Source organism: Telopea speciosissima, chromosome 9 (assembly GCF_018873765.1).
Source record: "Telopea speciosissima isolate NSW1024214 ecotype Mountain lineage chromosome 9, Tspe_v1, whole genome shotgun sequence".
NCBI classification, from domain to species: Eukaryota; Viridiplantae; Streptophyta; class Magnoliopsida; order Proteales; family Proteaceae; genus Telopea; species Telopea speciosissima.
Genome location: NC_057924.1, coordinates 53,548,446 through 53,573,634, shown reverse-complemented (window position 1 = coordinate 53,573,634; position 25,189 = coordinate 53,548,446). Strand labels below are relative to the sequence as shown.

General features: G+C 39.6%; 2 long non-coding RNA genes across 2 annotated transcripts; one reads left to right on the top strand and one right to left on the bottom strand.

Moving 5' to 3' along the window:
• The first annotated feature begins 305 nt into the window (after positions 1-305).
• Positions 306-22,660, top strand: LOC122640560. Its single transcript, XR_006329691.1, has 5 exons — positions 306-354; positions 4,431-4,532; positions 19,776-19,854; positions 22,282-22,376; positions 22,488-22,660. It is a non-coding gene; the product is annotated as an uncharacterized LOC122640560 (long non-coding RNA).
• Positions 20,619-24,756, bottom strand: LOC122640562. Its single transcript, XR_006329693.1, has 3 exons — positions 24,663-24,756; positions 24,477-24,481; positions 20,619-20,629 (listed from the first exon to the last, which is right to left on the bottom strand). It is a non-coding gene; the product is annotated as an uncharacterized LOC122640562 (long non-coding RNA).
• Positions 24,757-25,189: the final 433 nt, after the last annotated feature.

The following is a 25,189-nucleotide window of genomic DNA, read 5'->3' as shown; positions in this document are numbered from 1 at the left end:
CACACAAGCAAGTAAGCTTTTTGATATGCACAAAACATGTCCACGTAATGTAAAGTGTAAATCTGCTTTCCTCAAGAAAGTGGATGCATGGGCCGCCATGCCCATCCATTGCAGCAACTTCCAAGTTTGTTTTCCTCTATTTATAAGTTATATGTGTGTGTGTGTGTGATATCTGGAGTGTTTCTTGAACTGGACATCATAAAACAACATTGTTGGTTTGGTTTCAGGTTGGAGAAGTTGACTTCACAATGTTATCCACTAGTCAAAAAGGCTACAGTACTTAAAAGAATTGGGTTGGTGTACAAACAGAGACTTGGAAGAAGATATTCTGACCTGCAAAAGGCTGAGAAGGAGGTATTCAGAGTTCGGAACTACCATCTTCCCTCTTGAGAATTAATTAATATTTTATTGGGCTGTGACATTCTTGTGGATTTTGAAGGGATCACAATATTATTTTAATCACTTTGAAATTGTTGGTACTTTGAATTTAATCTAATATATGAAATGAAACATATGGGATCATTAAACCGATTTCTATAATGAAAGGAGCCATATTTTGTGTGCCTTTTATTGAACTGATGTCAATCACGGAAAAAAGCATATTTGTCTACCCCCCACCCTGAGTCTAAGGTAGCAAAACATTATTGAGGGAAAGATGGAAAAACTAAAAGCAGCATAATTACAAATGCATATGAGAACCACTATAAAGCTTCACCTTGTAAAACCTATGGCTTTTTTTCCCTAAAGAGTATGACTAAGTACAGATTCAGATCTGTACAGTTTACACCTATTGGTTCTGTGTTTATATCAAATTATTCTGTTTAAGTTAAGCTATTGCATGTGCTTGGGATGTTCATCAGCTATCCTGTTCTCCTAGTTGTAACCACAACGAAAACTCCACTTCACATGTTTAGGTTGGTGTTTAAGCTTAATTGTCCCTTGGATTGCTTTCTGCATCACCTCTAATTTTTTTGACGCCTCATATGAATTTCTGCTTAACCTGTGGCATTTTTCCAATCTCCTTTATCGCCATTGGATATATTTCCCCCTCCTTCTGGGAAGTACCAGAATAGTATAAAGAATGAAAAAGGTCCTCAGTACATTAAAAAATGGGAAAATAATGGAAAAATTGAGATGACTGGATGCTTGTTAAGACCTTAGCCAGGTGTACCTAATGTACAATTCAGCAACTTGATGTCCTCAAGTTGGGAGACTGCAACTTCCAGATGCACCACAAAACATTGATTAGGGGAAATTGTTGGAGATGGTGTTACTTACAAGAGGAGGTGTATCTATTGGAGAACTGATGCAGATTCGTGGTTGAACCGGCTTGACTAGCCTGGCCATCCAGGCCAAGATTAACTTGGTCCGAACCTTGTTCTGGTTCAGTAGGATATTAGAATTTGTTTTATTTGGGAAAGATATTATGTAATCTTTTATTTTGGGATATACATTAGGCTCTCTTTTGCATAATTTATATTTATATTTATGATCTATTTATGGAAAATCATTTATGATAATAAGTTATGGACTATAAATAATAATCATTTGGTAACTAATAGACAATATATTATAGAGCAAAAATAAGTTTGGTGTACATATGTGCATTATTTATTCGTCCTCCGTTGGAGCCATTTTGATCAATTTCCTCCACAACCATCTAACATGAACTCGTATTGCTCTTCATTTCTAGTTTGTCCATCTCATTTCCACCATTGCTAGAGATTTTGGTGTCCTTGATCTTGGGCATGGCATCCCAATCACGACTTTAAAAAATTAAAAACTTGGGTTCTTGATGCTTGCTCTATTTGGGTTGGGTCAAGATCTTTCTCCACTGCCAATGAGAGGAAAGGCTAATTAGGGGGAAGGTGAAAGAGGGAGAGGATTTTTAGGAAATAAAGAGAGAGGGGAGTAGTAGTGGATGATTGTGATAGGGGGAAAAGTGGGGGAAGTAAGGAAAAGGGTAGATAGAGAAAGGTAAAAGCCAAGGGGAAAAAAATAATAGTGGGCGGTTCTGATGAGGGATACATTGAAACAACTTCAAGTACATTCTCAATTCATAGATAAAGTTATCAATGACCACCTGGTAAAGAGCCAAGTAGAGGCCTGAGGACAGGTTCTCATCAAACAGAAGCTTATAAGGGCAGAAATGTGAGAAGAGAACCCAGGACTTTTCAATCGATATCCAACCCAAAGAGGTGTTGCACAAGAACAGAGTAAAGGAGATGCAGGAACATATTCGTATCCTTCATTTTCAGGACATGATTGAATAGGACAATTCGTCGTGTTGTTTGTCCAGTTTGTGTCTGTATTGTTGACTCTACTTAGAGATCAAAAAAATCTGCTCCGACATCAGAAGCGTAGTTGCTAGTTTCAGATCTTATAAGTTCTTGCTTGGGCTTGACAGGTTGATCTGATCTTACCTTTCTCTTGTGTTTAGAATCCATGAGTAGATAGGAAGAGAGGAGTAGAGAGTGCCCTTGGTGCCTCGTCGTGGAGGAAGGTGTTGGAGAGGGAGGAGGGGAGAAGCGATGCAGCGGTGGAAGGGGTTTTATTAGAAAGGGTTTGCACGGGAAGAATGGGGAAGAAAGATGGTTTTATAAAAAGATGATGAAGTTAGTATTTTATCCTTATTTTTTAACCATTAGAACACGTGTTCATAAGGTTCAGCACATAAAGAGAAATAAACACTTTATGCCAATAAATCAGAAACACCTCCTCACCTCTTTATGGTTTTTAATTTATTTTAAATAGAAACAATGGCTAGAAATCATACCAAACACCTATATTTATGTTTATGAGTCAGTCAAACATAAATATAAACCAGACCAAAGAGAGCCTTAGACATGTAGGGAAATTTCCAGTTTGAGTTTTATTGAGTTTCTATTTTGCTAGTTTATGTTTTAGGAAGTAATTAGGAGTCTTTATTTTTTGTTTTTTTTAATAAATATATAAATAATTATGTAATTCAATAGTAGGCTTGTGTGAGAGCACCTTCCTCTCTCTCTCTCTGTTCCCCCCTTCTCTGCGTTCTGCTCTGATCCCCATACCTTCTTCTCTTTTTTGTACTACACTGCTATTGTCTAGTCAGTATGGTTCTGGTGGTACCAGCAGCTACTATGTTGACTTCGATCCTTCTCATCTTCTTCTTGTTCTCCCTCAGATTATGCTTATAAGATCCCCTCCCTAGGGTGACTCAGACCCTATGTCCCTGCCCCTGTTAGTTCCTCTATCATGAGATTGAATCAGAAATCAAATCTGGTTTGAGATCTCCGCATTAACTGGTGTCAGAGGTTTCTTTTAAAATTTCTGTTGATCATTGGGTCTGATGTTGGGTGGATTTGATAGGATTGTTGTGTGTGATATCCTCCCTAATATCCCCTGTTAAGTGGGATCCTAATTAAGTGGCTGGGCTGATCGCAAGGAGCTCCCTTTACTGGTTTTGTACTTTGTAAAGAGGTTGAAGAAGACCTCACGATTAACATCCTCTTAATTAATTCACTAACCTTCTTTCTTTATCTAGCTATGTCCATTTTTTATTTTTATTCCAAAATTACCCTCCCCACTCATAAATTTACTTCCACTTGCGTACATACATAATTTGTCCTTTCTCTTGTGAGCTTTGAACTTCATTAATTTACAGGATTGCCATCCACTGAGTGGGCCCAGAAGTAATCCGAACCGGGTTTTGTAACCTTGGATTGCATTAAGAACTCTGCCAAGCATGCTTTTTCTATATCTAGACTTGGCACCGACAGTTGTTGAGGACTCTTCCTTCAAATGAGGTCAATAACCGATTAGACAGTGACGAAATGGATAATCGTAGTTTACATCTGAACAGGTTCAGGCTCTGATGAATATCTTCAATTCCCAAGAATCTCTTTTCCCTTTTTTGGTTCCACCACTCTTCATGGTAGACAAGCTGGTGGGTGGTAACGGGTGAAGACAGGCATTTGAACCTAGCTCTGTGTCGCTAGTTACGAGTTTATTAAAATTTAAAAGTGGCATTTATATATCTTTGGTGTTGATGGGTTGCTACTGGGCAAGCCTGTAAAAGCATGCAAGAAGGCATTAACACAAAACTTATCACATAACAAATAGAGGCTCTTTCCAACTTATACAAGTAAGCATTTACCAGCCCTGTACTCATTATTAGTGATTATTAATGAATTGAATTGTTAACCCAGAAATCCTCATTAAACCCTGCTCATTGAGTTCAAAGTTCTAATAGAAATTTTTAGTTTTCTGTAATGGAGTTTGACAGAGTACAAAATCCTTCAAATGACAATCTTAGACTTGAATTACAGCACAAGTACTCATGCATCTATGAAAGAATGCCGTTGTGTCCCAAATTTGTATTATATGTACCCAGAATTTGGCTTTTCTGTTTGCAGGCTAATTCTTAAGACTGACTTTCTTCTTGTCCTCAGGTTGACCTATTAGGGGATGAGGTGGATGCTCTTCTAAACCTTCTGGAAAAGATATATGCTGCTCTTGATCATTATTCACCAATATTGCAACATTATCCTGGGGTAAGATCTCTCTCTTGTAATTTTGGTTTCACTATTTCTTTCTTTAACATCTTTTTTGCCCCTTAGTACTAATGGTTGTTTTTCCCCCTAGAATGTCTTATTTTTTTACTGCGGTTGTTTTGTTCATATCTTTCTGGCTTCCTTTGATGTATATGTGGCGCACATCCAAGCGAGTTGAAATTGTTAATTGTCTGTCCCACGCCTAGGAATATCCTATGCTAAATGATGTTCGTCATTAATTGTAGGCTTCTAACCATCTGATATGTGCATCCTTTGGATCTAAGAAGGTTACATCCAAGTGTCCAAAGATTTTCCTGAGGTCAGATGGCAAGATGCTCTAATTTTTACAATTTGGCATGAGAGATTTCGCAAACTCATTAATGCATAATATGCTTACCATAGTACTACCTGGTAAAAACCAGTTCCTTCCCATCCTGATGTTAGAAGGTTAACACCTAGTTAACTTGTACAAATTTTTTTATTTTATTTTATTTTTTTAAATTCTTACTTTTTGGCTCTTTAGAAGCAGAAGCACATGAAAATGTGTCCAGTCTAAAAATGTCATATTTGAGTGAAATCTCAAGAACTGTCATGTATCAGCAGTCTGTGTTCCAAATTTTCAATCATCATTTGAAGGGCAGTAGATTAGCATAAAATGGAAGGTTTGCATTGATAGCAGTCAAGTTATTAGGTACAAGATGCTACACTACCTTTATTCTTGCAATTTAGGACAACTTGGGATCAAAAGTAGGGAAGGAGGAGTAGGAGCAGGAGCAGGAGCAGGAGCGGTACGCTCAAAAAGATGAGAGAGACGATCTTGTATGATGAAGCAATATCGTTGTTCTTTAGACCAACTTACAGCCTTAGACATTAATCCTGTATGGAGGCTTACGCACAAGCTTGAGAAGCTCATAAGGTACTTGTGGCAGTCCAATGGGCTGAAAATCGACCTTTGGGTGGTTAAATTATAGGTTGGGTTTTTTACTTTTTTGGGTTTCGTTGTAATGGGTCTAATTTATTAGCGCCCATAAAATAGGGTATAGTTAGTACGCGCAAGGTTCGAAAACTCGGGTCTCGGAGCCATCTCGGCCCATGAAAAAACCGAGTTGGGCCGAGATCTCGGCGAGTTTGTGCATTTTTTTTTTGTTCGACTCGGAAGCCCATCTCGGTGGGTTTTAGACCTCTGTTGGGTCTGAAAATCGGTATACAACCTATTTTAGGCCATTAAATGGCATTATTAGATTTTGCAAAAACAAAGTCCAAAGATGACTTTTACATCGGACCCTTAGTTGGTAGGTGGCGACGTATTAAAATAGCATAGTATATACATTAATGACATAATTTATGTACATAGAACTCAAACAAAACATTCAATTAATAGGAAAACAAGTTAATAAGCATTACAAATGTTTAAGTTGAATAAGTGATACATCAAATTGCTCAAGCTTAACAAATAACAATGTTACAAGTTACAAGTTACAACTATCATCATATAAAATGAGATTGAATGATATATTCATTCCCCATTTGTCCCACATAGTCTTCCCATGACACATTGTTGCTCCATTGTTGCATATAGTGCTCCACAGCATTCATATAAGAGTTCTCATCCACATATGCCAAGACCCCTATCCTAGGGTATAGCTGTTCAACAGTGGCGTTAGACCATTGCTGTGAAGGTTGATATCCACTGCTTATGCTACTGTCATATTGTGGAATGTATGGGACTGGGAATGTGGACCAAATGCCAGAGCCAGCCTCACTGCTTTGATAGTCATACGCATGTGTTGACTGCCCAAAGGCCCCAAACTGACCATAGGAACTATATTCAGAACCGGTGCTCTGCTGGCCATAATCATAGGCATAATGAGGTTGAGATGATTGCCACGGCTGATGCTGACTACCAGTATCCATACTCATGCTTCCAAAACTTGCTAGCATGGTGTTCATACTCGTGTTATCATACCGAGGTTGGTTGTGTTTGCGACCCGTCCTCTTATAAATTTTGCTGTGGCCACCATGGTCTTGATCTTGTGTGGCATGTGTAAACTGAGACTCACCTATGAAACGCACAGGGTCCTCCTGTGTTCCCACTTCATACTGGTATTGCTCGCGCATCCCCTCATGATGATCATGATAATATGCACCAGCAGGCATGCCACCACCAGTACCACCACCACCACCACCACCACCACTACCACCAGGACGGTCATCACCACCAGCAGAGTCATTACCATCACCATCACCACCATCATCATCATCATCATTAGGAGGAGTTCCTATTGCAGCCTAAAAAAGTCTCGATGACTGAGAATGTGCACGCCCCTCTTGCGACATATAGTCGTCAACATTTGTACCGGTTACGGACGCAATGGGGGAGTCGGGCCTACCTCCAGGCTCATCCATCTCTGGTGCACCACGATCCCTCACCCACGGGAATAGGGGATCCTCATCATCATCAGAGTCCTCCTAGAATATGTTGGCTAGCTTGATGGGATCTTTGTCATTCTTCTCAAATTCTTCACGTATGTGCCTCATCCTTAGTCTCATATTATAATGCACATACACCAGCTGCTCTAGTCGTTGACTACCCAATCTGTTCCGCCTCTTTGAGTGTATCAATGTGAATGTACTCCAGTTGCGCTTGCACCCAGAGGATGAACAGGTTTGTGAGAGCACTTTGATTGCTACCTTCCTCAGGTTGGGTGAACTTGTACCATAAAGCACCCACCAGTCAGCTGCATTATAAACATAGAATATTAAGAATATGTGCATTGTAAAGGGATAAAATTATAATTCATAAATGTAAAGTCATGCCACATTGCCACCTACCAGGGTCTGACTTTTGTCTACCCTCCACTGCAGCTTTTCGACTGAAACTTGCTGAGGCCTCTCTGAAGGCTTTGATCTATGTTCATTTTAAATTTCAAACAGTGTTAGAGGCATTAGTATTTGCTATTTAGTAATTAGATTCCTTTACTGACTACCAATGTACCAAAGTCCCATAGTCTCACCTCATCATTGCAGTCAGATTGTGTCTTGGGATTGACCTCCAACTTCTCAATAACAGCTTCAACTGCTAGTAACAAATCCGTGTCCAGCCCAAGATTATGCGAGTACTGGTACTTTGGATTCAAATAATATGCTAGTAAAGGGGAAACCACAAATATAAGTTGCTAGTGACTTAATACTTTTGAGTTTTGAATATGTAAATGTAAAAACCCATATAAAGTGTAAAGTATGTCAAAGTGTTGAACTCACCAGCTTTATGCAAGGGATGACTCAAGTGCTTCTCCCATCGCTCATCAATGATGTTAATGTATAAGCGAGCACTTCGGGGTATTGCAAGTCGGACCATTTCCTTCATCTTCTGCAGGGCAGCATATATGTGGGGCAAGGTAGGCTTCTTCTCCGTGTCAACCATCCTTAGTACTGCCACCATTGGCTCTAATATGGCAACAAATTTATACAAGTCCTTCCAAAATCCATCACTTACAATGGTCTCTTGTGCTGCCTTCCCTTCTTGTGTCCTAGAACCTGGCCAATTAAACCATTGCTCACTTGCAAACATTGACCTCAGATATACCACCTTCGACTGAATGCTCTTCAATGCAATGTAATTGGTGGCAAATCGAGTGACACTAGGCCTCACTAAATCCCCCTTGCATTTGTCCCTCATCATGGCTAAAGCATAACCATGGTTATACACAAAGGTGGTCACTTGCCTTGTCCTATTGACCACACCAGCCACCAAAGCTTTTTTTCCCATGTCCTTCGGCATTAAATCAATAGAATGGGCTACACATGGATTTCAAAAGAGGCGGATCCTCTTACTTTTCTTGTTCATCAATTTCTCTTCAGCCTTCTTAAAATTAGAACCGATATCCGTCACAATTTGGATAATGTTCTTTGCTCTTATATCTTCCTCCACCACTTGCTTCAGTAGCTTATACAAGTATGATGCATCCTTGACATGCTTTGATGCATCAACAGACTTCAAGAAGACAGTCTTCCCATTACAACTCACCATGAAATTTATGATGGACTGTTTAGTAAGTCCAGTCCAACCATCAGCCATAAGAGTAACCCCATATGTGTCCCAATCTAGCTTCAGACTTTCTATGTACCCTTTTAGCTCCTCTACCTCTTGAGGCAAATATACACTATACAACTCATATGGTGTAGGCCCCTTCCATCCTGCAGCGTCAAGGAATGCATTATAATATGTTCCTTGTGCTACATTAGCTGGAATGCCATTGTATAACATGAACTTGCTGAAGACTTTCTGTGCTTCCTCTTGTTTACTACCAAACACTTGCGGGATGGTTGGCTGGAAGGCATCTTGTTGCCTAAAAGTAGATGGATCCTGCTCAAAAATGGTATCTAGGGAACGTGCTTGTGGTCGGGCTTGGGGCCGTGGGATATCTCTTGTGCCAGTGCTTCTCCTCCTCTCATCTTGTTGCACTGGTGCAGCTGAGCCAGATCCACTAGCTCCTCTTGCTTGCTCATATGCTCTTATATTCTCAAAATGAAAACTTTGCCTACTCTCTGCCAAAGTCTGCTGGTAAATCCTATATTCAGCCTCTGATTGGAACTCACCAGGTGTAGGCCTATATTCAGTATCATCTCCTACTCCTCCAATGATGTCTACACCAAACCTCTCTAGAACTGCCTCATCAAAAGCTATTTGTTGTCTTTCCCTCTCAGCTTTCTTTGTTCGTACTCCTCTCAACTTTTGTGCCATTGCCAGTTTCACTTGGCTCGGAACATTTCGGCATTTGGCAACATCCTTGCCCACCAGACAAATGTTCCTTTAACCTAGTTGCTCTTCCAGAATTTAAAATCTTTCCACAGTAGTTACACTTTGACTTCTTTTTGTCCTCAGACATCGGAATTCCATGTAGCCATGCTATATCCCCCATTGTGTAAGAAATATCTTATTTTTTACACTGTTACATAAAAAAACATGTATTAGTTACTATTACAGACTTAAAATAAGGTATTAAACACATAAAGTATTATATTCATAACTATTAAACATAATATGAAGCTACTAGAACAACCAAATTCCTATCTCTTATTTATTCCCTAACCCTAGTATTTATTTATTAATTAAAAATAATATTTATAATTTTTATTAAAAATAATTATACCTTCAAATATAAAATATTATAACATAATGATTTATTTGACATCATTTGAAGTTGGACATTATGTACAAATGTTGTGCATAATTTTCCAACAAAAACAGGTATTTTTCCTTAATTTTATATATTTTTTAACTATTTTAATAATATTATTATTAAATCTGAAAAATAAAATATTTTTTTTAATGGGTGAAAAAAAAATGACTCCATGAGGATGTAGAGCATGCAAACTAGTCTAACATACATCAAGATCACATCCAAACAATAAGTAATTATCCTATTTTTTTTAATTTCTTTTTTTAAAAAAAATCATTATTTTTCAGAAATTGTAATAAATAATTTAATAACCCAAAAAAAATTCGGCCTCCATCAAGTGATAGATCGGCCTAACTTGTATAACATAACTCAAAATCACACCCATCTACAAAGATTTCATCAATTTTTTTTCAAAAAAATAGGTTTAGGGAAAATGGGTTTACCTTTCAAAAAACCTTCACAAACTTGAGCAATCCTCCAAAATTGAGCTGCAATCTTCACTTTGGCACCAAATTCAGCTTCCAAATGTTTGAATCCAACCAAAAAATGAAGAAGGGAAGAGAAGATTGAGAGAAGAAGAGGTGTCTCTGTCGAGCCTTAGCCCCAGAAACACATCTGAAATCACTTAAAACAAGTAATTTGGGTCAAACCACCCAGCCCCATACCCGAGACCCAGATTTCGACCCGAGATCTCGGCGAGATTTTGCATTTTTTCTTCCATTTTTTCCCTGTTTTTCAAGCCTATTCGAGACGAGATCTCGCCGAGATCTCGGCGAGATATTGCCGGTGCACTTTTGTGTTTCGCTTGGCATCTCGACTCGGCTTTCTAAAAAACCTAGAATCTCGGCGAGTCGGACTATGAGTACGCGGGATTAGTAATTAAGTTGAGTGTTTGAGTTAGATTAGAATACCTAATTGCTAGATAGAGTTCTGTCATTCAAGGATCCATGTAGCTGACCCCATTTAGTTGGGATAAGGCTGTGTTGTTGTTGTTGGTATGGTAAGAGTGATTTGATGTAGATCACAAGTCCATATGTACCCGCAGGAACAAGCCCCAAAAGCAGCCCAACAAGGTTGTGGATTCGACTCCTGTGAGAAGCAGCCTGGTCTGATGATGTGGCAAGTTTTCGTTGGTTCGATGGAGCATCACCTAAGGCAGCCCCAACCCAGAGAGAAACATGAAGAAGAAGAAAAGAGACCAAGACAGAAATTTAAAAAAAAAGAAGTTTCTGTTAACATGTTACTGTTCACGCGAACAGTGATTTGGGGACTGATATGGACAGCTGGTGTGAAGATCTGATTTTATTTTGTTACCATTCTCTTAGTAATACCTAGTTACTAAATCTATTAGTTTCTATATTTGTTTCCTTGCTTGTTTAGAAGGCTGGATCTCTAAAGCCTTAGTATCTATTTTTCATTAGTTGCTATTTTCCTACCTTCTATTTTGGTTTTAGGAAGATTCCATTTTATACCCTCTATTTTGTAAGCTTGCCAAGCTATTAATAGGCCCCCTATTGTAAGGAAGGATCAGATTTGGAGAAAAGAATTTTCAGGCCTTGTTGCCATTGGTTATGGTAGAAATTCCATGTTTCAATAACTAGGATAGCTGTGGATGAGAGACCCAGGCTGAGAGAGCCATCCCCCGATCCCCTTCTCTTCTTTATCTTCTTCTCCTTTCTTCTTATCCTTTATGTTCTCCATTCATGTGTAATAGAAAACAACAATAAAAAGAAAGAGATTTTTAGTTATTTAATTTATTCCTTATCGTGTTGATCCTGGCTGCAATCGATATCCCACTGTTTCCCTGGTTTGAGGTTGATTTCTGCATTATTTGGTATCAGAGCTAAGGAGAGGCGGCTCAAGATCGACGGTTGTTGCATTCTACTTGAAGATTCATCATGCAAGTCATATTTGACAACTCTACCAAACTCGAGGGCGAGTGTTTTTTCACGATGGGGAGAGCTGATGTAGATCACAAGTCCATATGTACCCGCAGGAACAAGCCCCAAAACCAGCCCAACAAGGTTGTGGATTCGACCGCTGTGAGAAGCAATCTGGTCTGATGATGTGGCAAGTTTTCGTTGGTTCGATGGAGCATCACCTAAGGCAGCCCCAGCCCAGAGAGAAGCATGGAGAAGAAGAAAAGAGACCAAGAAATTAAAAAAAAAACAAAAGTTACCGTTCACATGAAGTCATGAACAGTACCCGAGTTACTGTTTACGTGAACAGTGATTTGGGGGCTGATATGGACAGCTGGTGTGAAGATCTGATTTTATTTTGTTACTATTCTCTTTGTAATACCTTGTTACTAGATCTATTAGTTTCTATTTTTGTTTTCTTGCTTGTTTAGAAGGCTGGATCTATAAAGCCTTAATAGTTTCTATTTTTCATTAGTTGCTATTTTCCTACCTTCTATTTTGGTTTTAGGAAGTTTCTATTTTATACCCTCTATGTTATAATAATACCTAGTTACTAAATCTATTAGTTTCTATTTTTGTTTCCTTGCTTGTTTAGAAGGCGGGATCTATAAAGCCTTTCATTAGTTGCTCTTTTCCTACCTTCTATGTTGGTTTTAGGAAGTTTCTATTTTATACCCTCTATTTTGTAAGCTTGCCTAAGCTATTAATAGGCCCCCTATTGTAAGGAAGGATCAGATTTGGAGAAAAGAAATTTCAGGCCTTGTTGCCATCGGTTATGGGAGAAATTCCACGTTTCAACAGCTGAGATAGTTGTAAGTGAGAGACTCTGGCTGAGAGAGCCATCCCCCTACCCCCTTCTCTTCTATCTTCTCTTCTTTATCTTCTTCTCCTTTCTTCTTATCCTTTATGTTCTCCATTCATTAGAAAACAATAATAAAAAGAAAGAGATGCGGCCTTGAAGAAGAATGATACTTGGGAGCTTGTACCTTCTCTTAATGGGAAGAAACTAGTTGGATGCAATTGGGTGTTCACAGTAAAACAAAATGCAGATGGGACCATTGCTCGTTATAAGGCCAGATAGTTGCCTAGGGATTCACACACACCTATGGCATCGATTACTTGGAGACCTTCGCTCCAGTTGCAAAAATAAACTCCGTTCGAGCCTTGTTATCATGCGTTGTAAATCTTGGATGGAGTCTCTAGCAGCCGGATGTAAAGAATGCCTTCTTGAATGGCGATCTTGAGGAGGAGGTCTACATGGATACCCTCCTGGTTTTGACTCACTTACTACAACTGGCAAAGTTTGTCAACTCAGAAAGTCACTCTATGGGCTGAAGCAATCTCCTCGTGCATGGTTTGGTAGATTTCAGAAAGCAATGATCAAGTTTGGCTACAAGCAGAGTAATGCTGATCATACCTTATTTGTCAAACACAAGGATAGGAAAGTCGTTGTGCTGATTGTATATGTGGATGACATAGTAATTACCATAGATGATGAAGTAGAAATTTCATCCTTGAAAACTCAGTTGGCAGCTAAATTCGAAACTAAGGATCTAGGACATCTAAAGTACTTCTTAGGGATTGAAGTAGCCCAATCCAGCAAAGGGATCTTCATATCCCAACGAAAATATGTCTTAGACCTTCTTGAAGAAATAAGGATGCTTGGGTGTAAACCTATTGACTCTCCCATTGAAGTCAATCACCAACTGGGCAGCCCAGGTGGTGACTCTGTCGACAAAGAGAGGTACTAGAGCCTTGTTGGAAGACTTGTTTATCTCTCCCACACCAGACCAGATATTGCCTATGCTGTGGGGGTCGTTAGTAGATTTGTTCATGATCCGAAGACTACTCACCTTGAAGTAGTATATAGGATTCTTCGGTACTTGAAGTCAGCCCCAGGGAAAGGAATCTTATTCTCAAACAATGTTAGTCTATAATTGGATTCCTTTACTGATGCTGACTGGGTTGGCTCCGTTGATGACTGACAATCTACTTCAAGATACTGAACATTCCTTGGAGGGAATTTGGTGACATGGAGGAGCAAGAAACAATCTATAGTTTCCAGATCCAGTGCTGAGGCAGAATATAGGGCGATGGCACAGGGGGTTTGTAAACTCATGTGGTTGAAGAAACTCCTCCAAGATCTAAAAATAGCTCCTGAAGGGCCTATAAGATTCTACTGAGACAACAAGGTTGCAATCAGTATAGTTCATAACCCTGTTCAGCATGGTAGAACAAAACATGTTGAAATTGACCGTCACTTCATCAAGGAGAAGATTGAAGATGGTCTGATTTGCACTTCATTTGTTACTACTGAGAACCAACTTCCCGATGTGTTCACTAAAGGCTTAACAATTAAAACCTTTCATCCTATTGTTTCCAAGTTGGACATGCGTGATATGCACCAACTTGAGGGTGAGTGTTGAAGATTGGTTCGGTTCTCTTGGTAAAGTGTGTAATGTAACTAGGTACATTGGAGTGTCTAGATTCATTATACACATGTTTAATGTGTTAATTGTGTGATTGTGCAATCATACCATATTTGTAATATTCTCAAGATTATAAATAAAATGGTGGTGTCTGTCTTATTGACAAGCCAAATCATTCTCTCTTTTCTCTCTGTTCTCAACTGAGATTCCAACACTGCATACTTTCACAGATCCTTAAAAGCTCGAAATAATGGCAATTCTATTATGCAGCTCAGCTTCCTAGATGGTTCCTTCATCACTTCAGTTGATGGCATTAAATCTAAGCCAGTCAGATTTTCAAGCAGCAATTTCGGCCTCCCTCCTTAGCCGCAGCTGCTCCCATCCCTATTGGCCTTCTGAACAAATCCATTGACTCCTCCCTGAATGCTCTTCGAAAGATTCCTTCAGAAGACAAGATATTGGCTGCTGTCCGTTCTCATAAGGATAATAAAGCCGCGGGTCCAGATGGGTTCAGTATGGGTTTCTTCTGCTCCTGCTGGGATATTATCAAAGATCTTGTTAAAGCTATCCAGAGCTTCTTCTTCAACCCTTCTCAGGTTAAAGACATCAACCAGACTTTCCTCTATCTCATCCCAAAGATAGCCTACTACCATGTCTGATTTTAGACCCATTGCCTTATGCAATATGCTCTACAAGTTTATTGCCAAGGTGCTTGCTAACCAGGTCAAACAAAGGTCATTGATTCTCTTGTTAGCTCCAATCAATCAGCTTTTATGCCGGTAGAAGCATCTCAGACAACATTCTTCTTTGCAATGTGCTAGTTCGTGGATTTGATCGAAAGAACCACCCCTCTGCCTGCTCTTTTGAAGATTGACTTGCACAATGCCTTTGACTCTTTAAAATGGGAGTACATTGTCAAGGTCATGTATATGATGGGTGTTAAGGTATTAGTTCTAGGGGCAGTTTAGTATTTTCTCTTTATTTCAGTCTTATTAGTTGGTTTTCTGTAGTTTCGGTTTATGTAGGGGCATTATTGTCCTAACCTTATTTTATTGAAGTTATTTTATATTAGGGGACAGACCTGCGATATTGCATACTGTTCTATCGCAGGTTCTCTCCCATCTTGGAGACTTGCGGCTCCTCTTCTCCTTTTTTTCTTTCTTCTTCTTCTCTATCCTGTAATTCTGGTTTGGTTATATTAAATTTGATATTATAACATGGTATCAGAGCTTATATAATCAGATTAGAGTTTTCTTTTCAATCTCTCTTCTGGTTTCTCTCTTCCGATCCTCCTCTGTGGTGTGCAGCCACTAACAGCTGTGATTACTATGCCTTAGAACACTCCTTCATCAATTAATGAAGTGTTCTATCACTACTTACAGCCCCTGGTTGCAGGTATCGATCTCATGAACACACACAAAAAAAAAAAAAAAAAAAAAAAACCTAACAAGGATCGATCTCTATATATGGCAATTTTTGGGCTGTTTTCTGCTCACAGTTGTGATCGTGAGGACCTTCCTACCTGTTTCTGATTAATGGCATATCAAATCAACACTTTGGTGACTTGTTTTAAGGTAATCGTGACCTTCTCAATCCCCATCTTCATCGTTTTCTCTTGGTTGGCTTTGTAGCTACTTCTGATTTTGTGGCTGCTTCATGGATTGAGACTATTGTTGCTGCTACTTTTTATTGGTGATTATTGCTATTAGTCTGGTTTACTCTCTTCATGTATCGAGTGTACTGTTTGATCTCCTCATATATTTTTTTTAAGGCTTGATATAAAGAATTCAGTAGATAATGTTAATATTCAGATTACCTCTATCAAACTTAAGGGATGTTCTAATTATCTACTGTGGGCTCAAGCTGTCCGCGTTTATATTATGGCTAAGGACAAACTCAGTTATATTACTTCTGCTCCTCCGGCTTCGGACTCTAAAGATTATAATATCTGGGTAAAGGAGAATGCCATAATTCTGATTTGGCGGTGGAATAGCATGGAATCAGACATAGCTGCCAATGTGATGTTCCACACTACTGCCAAGGGAGTATGGGATGACTTGAGGGAGACCTACTCTCAAGCAAAGAGCATGACACGTAATTATGACTTATACGAGAAGCTGTTCCAATTCCAACAGGGTGATAAATCTCTTCAAGAGTATTATAGTGCCTTTAAGGGGATGATTGATGAACTAAATGTGTTTCAGCCACTAACAACAGATATTGAAAAATTGAAGACTCAAAAGGAATGAGTTTTTCGTCTACAAATTTCTGGCTGGTTTAAACTCTAACTTGAAGGCTGTAAAGGGTCATCTACTGGTCCGGCATCTTCGCCCTCCCCAATCCATCCTGAAGGATATTGAAGCTCTTATGTGTGGCTATCTCTGGAAAGGTGTTGAATACTAGATTCCTTTGTCCTATCATCTGGTCCTCAGTTTGCCTCCCAAAGAGGAAGGGGTTCTTGCTTTAAAAAGAATCAAAGAGGTCAACAAGGCAGGGATCCTTAAACTCATTTGGAAAATAGCTTCCAAGCACAACAGTATCTAGGTAGACTGGATATATTTGGGGTTCCTTCAAAGAGACTCAATCTGGACTGTTTCCAACTCTCCGCATTCTTGGGTCTGGAAAAACATTCTCAAGTTTAGACACTTAGCCCTTGGGACTGTTACTTCCCAGATTGTTGATGTCTCCTCCACCAGACTTTGGCTAGATCATTGGCACCCCATGGGCATCCTCCTTCCCTTATTCAGCTCAAGAAGTATTTACATTGCTAGCCTTCATAGACTCTCCTCAGTTGCCGACATCATCCATTTTATCTGGATCTTGGCCCCCCCCCCTTCCCCCAACTTGCATTTATTTGGAATGCCCTCCCTCCTATTATTAGAAGGGCGGCAAGACCAGGAGATATGGTTTCTTGGACTCCATCAGCTTCACTTCTTCATCCAAAGGAATTCCAGCAACCAAATATTTTAGATATTCTCCTCTCCATGCAAATCACTAGGGGCCCACAGTCTTCATTCAATTTGTAGATGCGCAAGCCATATTATGGGCAGAATATATGATGTTCTAGGGTAGATAAAGTAAGATTAAGAGAACACAATAACCCAGGACAGAAACACTGCAATCCAAGTAAGAAAACAACATGGCAGAATATAGAAAGTTAAATATTCAGAATCCAGCAGTCAGATGGGGCTCAGATTTGGATTGAATAGACCCCTCACTAGGATAGTTAATCTTTTCAAAGAACGAGATGATCCAATGGTTGGATTTGCTGTAATGAAGTGTAGCAGAAAATAGAAATTTTAGAACACAGAAGTTAGCAAGTTAAGAAAAGTAGTATAGCTCATGATCTAATCATCCAATGAGCACCATATTTAGGTCAAATGGAGTAGGAAGGGGGGAGAATAACATATTTAATTTCAGTCCAATTTGATGGTCAGATTCTCAGAATCTGTTGGCTGAAGATTAGATTATGTTGGTGTCCAAAAGTAAATCACAGTATATAAACAGTGCTGGAAACTAACAGAACCTAAAGAAACTTAGATAACAGTATTAGGAATTAATTTGACACCAAGTAAAAGGTCACAGATCACCTAAGAGTTGACCACGATGGGAGTCTCAGCGGCTGGAATATTGATCAGATAGTGAATGAAAGAGAAACACAAGAGAGAAGATAAAGAAAAGAAGAAGATACGACCAATAGGCTTCACAATCTATGGCCTGAGGTTGGGCTTCACCACTCTCCCTCCAAGGTTTCCTCACCTTGGTTTTGATTGATTCACCACAGGACACTCACTCTCATGGATCAAACTTTATTATACAATCAAAATCGTGGCCTGTAGTAGCCCTACCGGCTACCTCTATATTTATAATTTGCAATGGAGCATTACAAGTAGCTTGTCTGCCAAGCAATTAAAAAAAGGAAACTAATACAATGAAACCAGAAAGTAACTTGAATAGAAATTCCAACTTAGCCTAACTTGTTCACTAAGTAGCCATTACATGAAAGTAGAAACTAAAATTAGCTATAACATGAAAGTAGAAACTAAATAATTAGTAACTCCAAAAACCTTCTTCCTTGAACTGCATCAATATAGGCCTTAAGGTGAATGACAATATGGACCATAAAAGGTTGTCAACTCATACCGCATACCGTATCCCGACATCGAAACCATTCCGTTCATACCGTACCGAATAAATTCGGTATGGTATCGGTATGAGATACCTGTTCCAAGTCGGTATTCGGTATGCTATCGGTATGGCCAAAATGTTAAAAATGAATCATACCGTACTGATACCATACCGAATACTTGTACCGAATAGATACAATACGGTATCAGTATGAACTACCTGTACCGATCAGTATTCGTATGGTATCAGTATGAGTAAATGTACAGTGTACCATACCACCATACCAAATACTGGATACCGTACCGATTGACACCCTTAGACCATATGGGCCTGGTTTTGACTTGAACCATGGGGGCTAAATAGGGGCAGCATAATGATGACATACATGAGTGAAGAATTAGGATCTTAAAGACAATAATGATAAAACCGTGATCTTTCTTCACAGCTAAGTGATAAAACCATGTAATAAATTCCATTCTCTTACAAACTTTGAAGAAACTGGTATAAACATTTTTCCATAATATTAAATAATCATATTCACTTGTCTAAGAATCTTGACACTTCAGCTGGCCATAGACTTAGCTCATTGGTACTTTTCAGGCTGAAGGCTCATGAAGCGTGATTGTAATATTGGGCCTATTTAAATCCCTAATGGTGGAAGACCACGGAGAATGTAATCCAAAATCCAAAGCTCTAGCTCATTAAAATTATAGAAGATAAGTTAATTAATGAAATCTACAATAAATTGTGTGATAATTTGGATTATGTCACATTTTATTAAAAGGCCCGTAATATGGTACGAGTCCCACTTTTGCAGGGCCTTGGGAAAAAGGATTAGAGATGGTCCTAACCTTTGGGATTTCTTCACAAAGTTGCCGCTCTGAGACTCGAGCAACACATCTTCATGCTGGCAGCCCAAGCTTCTGACCATCTCACCAAGTGGCAGTCCCCATGTTTAACATCGAAAGGGCATATCCAGTGCATGAGGCTCCCACCACTGCACGGTCTGGGGAAGGTCATAGTGTACACAGCCTTACCCTTGCTTTGTGGAGAGGCTGTTTCCCGACTCGAACCTGCAACCACTAGGTCGCATTGGAACATCTTATTGCAAGAACTTTGATTTAATGTCTGAGCAGGCGACACTTCAACCATACCAAGTTCAACGTGCTTGCCTCTAGCTTGTTTAGTTCGAGGAGCTGGGTTGGATTGGCCTTTTTAAATGCCAGAAAAGTGAGCTCAGGCTTGGCTCACTGACTGTCCTATATGCATTGCACAATACTTTTTTTTTATATTTACTTGGAATGGTAATTAGCTTGCTATCGCTTACTCTTTATTTATCCTTCTATGCTGCTTCCAATGAATTTGCCATAAAATTTTGACCAGACTTTTGAAATGGAACTTTGCAATATGTTTGTCATCCTATATGCTTTTAAATACTGTTTTGAGTTTTTGTTGGTTTCCCAGGATTTTCTGATGGGAAAAAATCTTTTTATGGGCCTGTTTTTGTCCCATACATCTTTTCATTTATCTTATTTACATTTGAACTCCAATCCTAGTTTTTATCACCCTTCTTACTGGTTGCAGATTATGGATGTCCTGAAATTGGTTGGAAGAGAATTGAGTGGGGAAACTGTTAAACCATTTTAATCAGCTCTTCTATGAGGTAAGAGATATTCATCATATCATTGGTATTGGATTTGTGTGGAGCAATCATTTCTCTTATATGTGATTCTTAAATTTCAAGGTCCTATGTATGGACCCCCCCCCCCCCCCCCACCCACCCAATTTCTGGAAATTTGTAAGGTAGTCCTAGGTAGGTAGAAGACCCACTAGGAACCAGTACTACAAGATCTGCCATGAACAGGCAGTCCGATTGAGGTAAAATATGGATTTAGGTCAAAATTAGGGTTAGGGTTAGGGTTTGAAGGGTTGGTTATGCTAGGCAGGTTTAGGGGAGTCTATCAGTATTGGTCCGGTGATGGTTTGATGAGCGGAAGTGTGAGAACTTAAAAGGAAGCAGGTTAGGGTTTCGGGTTTTTGAAAAGAGGGAAGTGTTGGGAACTAGGGTTTAGAGGGGGAATTAAGGCAAGGGCTTCAGGTCGAGTTCTCTAGGGGTAGAGAGGGTCACTCGGCCAAGGTATGAAAGTCTGGTGATGGTTAGATGATGGCATGATGCTGGACATGTTAATGGAGTTTTGGGTTTTGATAGGAGTTGAGGGAATTTAGGGTTTTGAGGGTTGGATGGAGCAGAGGTCTGGATCGAGTGGAGGGGGTGCACTAGGGATGCCGTGGTTTGAATTTGAAGTGATTTTGATGGTGGGTTAGGTCTGTGAGTGGTTTAGGTTATTGGAATTTGAAGAAAACAAAAGGAGAAAATTAGGGTTGGGCTGTAGAGGGTTTAGAAGAAGAAGTATGGGGTTGGGGATGTCTCAAACTTACTTGTAGTTGCAGAGAACAATCGGCAGCAGCAGAACCTTGAATAAAAATTGAAACTTGCGAATGAAAATTGAAGGAGAGCTTGTACAAACCACCCAGGCTTCACACCGCAAGGTGTCGATTGGATCACGCACCAATCCCATGTGCTTTGATCAGACACAAAGCAACTTCACAGTGGAAGAGAAGCAGCAGCAGCTTGGACAAGCATAACTTTTGATTTTCAAAGTGGAGAATGAGGTGCTCCATGATTTTCATTAATTTAAATAGGGCTTAAAGCCTTACATCTATTCAGCCTAGGAGTCTAAGCACCTCTAGCCGACTTAACTAGCCCACACTCTTGGGAGTATGGTGTGGACCCAAAGAAAAGGAAAAATTACATAATATTAAAAGGGTGACCCAAGTCACTTAAATTGAACCACTAGTTCAATCAGGTTGGACCGGTTCAATTTAAAAACATAAAAACACTTGAAAAACAAAGTATGGATCTACTACTACTACTACTACTACTACTTGGGCAGCAGCTTCTTGTTCTTCTTCTTCTTGCGGATGTAGTGCTTCAGCTCTGCATCAATTTGTCCTTGGATTCCTTGTAATACTCATATTAGGTGTACCAAGTCCTTGGTCAAATAACAGTCACTATTTTAAAAGGGTAAAGGTTTCCTTAGGGCTTTGCCTTGACTGTGATAAGTATCTTCCATTTGGCAGCTCAGCTGGAACTTATTTTGTGGAAAAATTGTCCATGACAACACCTTCTAATCTGGTTAGTTTCAGAATAAAAGCATCTTGCTTGGTGGTTGTCTTTAGATTTGAAAAATGGTGAAAAAGTAAACTTTGGACAAATTTTTAGAAATGAAAATACAAGGGGAAGGGTTGGATATATGGTGGGCCATATTGTTGAGATAAACCTCAAAAAGTTGTACATGACCAAGCTCAAGGGTAGCCTAGCCACCTAATGGTCGTTAGCCTGATCTACCCTCCACATGGCTTGAATAGGTGGCAATCAAGGCAACCTCACCTTGATGGTGCTTGTAAAGGCAGCTCCTCTTTTTAGTAATTCTAGTTACTGTTCCTATTGGGACATGTTACTGTTTCTAAGGGTGTAAGTTCAATACATGGTAGTAGGCCATTCTGTTGTTATGGTGCGAAAAAATGTCACAGACCCAGTACAGTGGCCGGATCAGCCAGTTCAGCCCGCAAATGGCGTAAATAGGTGGCTGTCAGTGCCAGCTTGCTTGGACAGGACCTTGTAGGAATCAATTTCTCTTTTTTAATACTTCCTTGCGTAGTTATCAAGGGGACAAGGCAACCATGGCATTTTAGAGGGTCCAGGCGGCAAGGCGTCCAAGGCAACCAAGGAGCCTGGACGCCTAAGGCATCGTCAAGGCGACATCTTGAGAACTATGCTTCCTAGTTATTATTGTTACCAGACAGGTTTGCTAGTTGAGTCGTCAAAAGGGATGTGGAAGATGCATCTTGCACAAAAAAGCTCCATATGTATGTTACAGTGCTCCCTAGTATTGCAGTGATCCCTTGGTTTTGAAAAGTAAATTAAAAATAACGTCTAAAAAGTATCATTACTAAATATGGTATGAAATATAAGTAGTTTATGTAATCATGTGGGTTAATGATTCTGTCATATCTTGTATGCGTGCAGCCGTTTCACAATTATTGTCTCATGATACATGGAATGACCAGGCGTGTCAGTGTATATGGCTTGATGGGATCAGTAGAAGACCGTCTGTGCCTGGAGTGAGTGATGCAATTATGCTTCCTTTTCTTTGCCTTTTTTTTGTTTTTGTTTTGTTTAACAGATAAGTTGAAGATCATTTGGTCCTAATCTTTGTGCTTTCATTATGGTAGAGAGGTGTGATAAAGTGTTGAATGTTGACAACGTGGACATGAATAGAATAGCTTCATCCTCTTCAGTTGACAATCTTCTGCAATGTGATGCTGCGGGTTCTCCCCTCTTGGCCTAAGTTTCAGAAGTTTTTCCGCTAGTTGGGTAATTTTGAACCCAGAAAAGGAGATGGAGAGTGGAGCAGAGATTTGGCGATTAGAGCTATGAGTTGTTTAAGCTGACAGTCCAGCTGAGATACAAACTGGATGAGCTTGTTCAGATGCACATGGTGGCGTATATTTGGTGTAAATGTCTGTTATATATTTCTTTTTGTTAAGCCAAGGAAATTGGTTTTGATGGATGCTTTGCCTCCCAAAAGATCTACATGCAGCCCACACATGTTAGTTAATTGTATTTTTGTTCCTTGTATCTTGGCCAAAATGTATATTTGTTAGTTGCAGTGTCATCTTCCTTAATCGTTTACTAAACAAGCTCTCTTATCATACTTGTTTGGCGGTATTAGAGGCACCGAATTGCCGTGGGCTCATCTCCACTCTTAGAAGTCTGATAAGGGTCTCTACCTGTTACATGCTTCATACAAACATGGTGGTCACTAGTTATGGAGAGATTTCACCAATGACTTGAACACTACCAGAAGGTTCTATAGAGAAATCAGGGAAGAATGTGGACTCACCATTGGATCCCTTCCTTTCACTGCTTGGCCCCCTGGGACTGTTTATGCCTCATCATATAAATCTTTTTTATTTGGGAAATGACCATAGTGTGGTTATCTAATCCTGCTTATGATTGTTTATGGATACTCTAAATCTGGAAAACACACTACTAATCATCATAAAAATTATTTGCATTACTTATACCACTCAGTTGACTCGAGAGGAATGCTGATCTTCACCTGCCTTGTTTTATTTCTTAGTGGCAAGAGTAGATTTGGATCCAGGAGTTGGGAGGCCATCATGTTGCGCTCAATTCATAGGCCACCATGTGGAATTAATGCCGATCCAATGGTTGGTAGATGGTGGTTTGATATTTTTTAATATTGAGCAGTATTCTGGAATTTTGAATTATCGCCATCTACCAATCATTGGATCACCATTAATTCAATGTGACGGCCTGTGAGTTGAGCGCAGCACGATGGGCCGCTCAACCTCAGGATCCAAATCTACTCTTGCCACCATCTTTATTTCTTTCTTTTCATATAATCGAATCTCAGCCATAGTTTAAGTAGGGGTAGTAGCTTGATATTAGGGTTTCTTTCTCTTCAAACATGCAAGGGTTGAACAAGCTTAAACTGTTGATTAATGAATTGATTTCCTGCGCCATTGTGCTTTGACGACTTGAAGAGATCCTACCCTAAGCCTTGAACAGCTCACTCTGTCCTTTTCCTTTTCTAAGTTCGTGGTCTAGTTTTGCTTTCCATCAATAAATCTCCTTTTTCTCTTCTAAATTCGTGATCTAGTTTTGGTTTCCAACAGTAAATCAACAAGTAGTTTGAATCTATTACGTCTATAACCCCTAAAATTTTATCTATTTTAAAAATCTCTCCTGTATTTTGAAAAAATCTTACAATCAAACCCTTACTCGTAGATTAGAATAGTTAAGTGATGATATTAGAATTTGGATCTTCTACTGTCGAGCTGCCCAGCAGGACCGTGCTGCCTAGACATGACGACTTGGTGAGGCGTACAATGACTGAATGACTGCCTTACCCTTGCCCGAGTAATACCCTTGAAGGGTAAAATGACTCTAATGCCGCCGCCTTCTTCTTCCTCTTCTTCTACACCACCTCCGTCACCGGCCATTACAACCATCACCGCCGTACGGCCAACAGCCCACCTATCACGACGTTTAGCCTGATTCCACGGACGTCAAATATCCATGCTGAAACCCCCCCCCTCCACACACTAGTCGTACAATCACAAATTTTCTGAGGTGATGGTCTGCTCAAACGAATTGTTGGTGGCTTACAAGTTTGTATCTTCCATGGGTCCAACTCCAACTCTGTCTCAGAATCTCGATTAGACTTTAAGGATTCTCAGACCTGTTCCCAAGCAGTTCTCGTCCGATTGCTAGATCCATTGACCTTTAAAAATCAAAATTTGGAACGCGACAAACTCAACAAATTAGCAACGTTTAAGAACTCTAATCTTAGAGAAGAAACTATGGAATGTGAAAGCCACCTGCCATTTGGCAGTGCTAAGGACTGTATGTAGGTCCCTGCGAAGCTCATCGAAATCGCAGATGCTCTACGCGTCCTTGCTTTCGTGTATCCAAGTTCTACACCGATTCCATCCTTCAATAAATAGGGAAAAGCATTTGGGAATGGGAGAACGTTTGAATTAGAATATTAGCGAAAGACCCTTAAATGAAAAAGAGAAATAATCAAAACCCTAGATAATTTAATAAAATCCCAACTTGTCGGCAGATTCCTGAACTTTCTCTGAATTGTGAAGTACTTGTCGGCAGATTCCTGAACTTCCTCAGCCTCAGAGAAGAACACGGATTCTTCTCCCACTGATTGATTTCGAAGCAATTCGAGATCCTCGATTTTACCAATCTTGTAAATCTATTTTAGCTTTCCACAAAGGCTCGCCGAGAGAAAATTTTCAAATTTTCATTCTCGTAAGTGATAAATACTCAATCTCGTGGCCGTGGAGAACTGGGCTCGAATCCCCGCAGCCACACTTTAAATATTTTTCTTACCTAT